We start from the raw sequence: 391 nt of genomic DNA, 5'->3' as shown, positions 1-391 counted from the left end.
CATGCGATCTCCAGCATTATTTCTGTCACCAAGGCCAAATTTTCCAACTACTGGTGATTCTTCTTTGTTTCCAACTTTTTCATTTCAATCACCAGGGATAAACAACACATCTTGATTGCATGTTCAGTCAATTTCAGACTGCAAAAGTTGGTAAAAATCTTCAATTTCCTCATCTTTTTCTTTGTTCTAAATGTACACAAAATAAATATTTAAGACATTTATAAATGGGAGGAGGGCAAAGGGACTTAACAAAGGGAAAGAAGATTTCTATACTTCACTTCAACTGGTAAAATGATGACACCAGTAAACTGAGATCAATTATGTACATGAAAGTATTAACTAGGGCTACCACTAAAATAGTTGTAGAAGAGAGATAATTCAAAAACACTAC

The sequence above is a fragment of the Orycteropus afer genome, unplaced genomic scaffold, assembly GCF_000298275.1.
Source record: "Orycteropus afer afer isolate SDZICR_OR568_19922 unplaced genomic scaffold, OryAfe1.0 scaffold00012, whole genome shotgun sequence".
NCBI lineage: Eukaryota > Metazoa > Chordata > Mammalia > Tubulidentata > Orycteropodidae > Orycteropus > Orycteropus afer.
The sequence above is the reverse complement of the archived record's forward strand: the minus strand, read 5'-3'. Positions refer to the sequence as shown.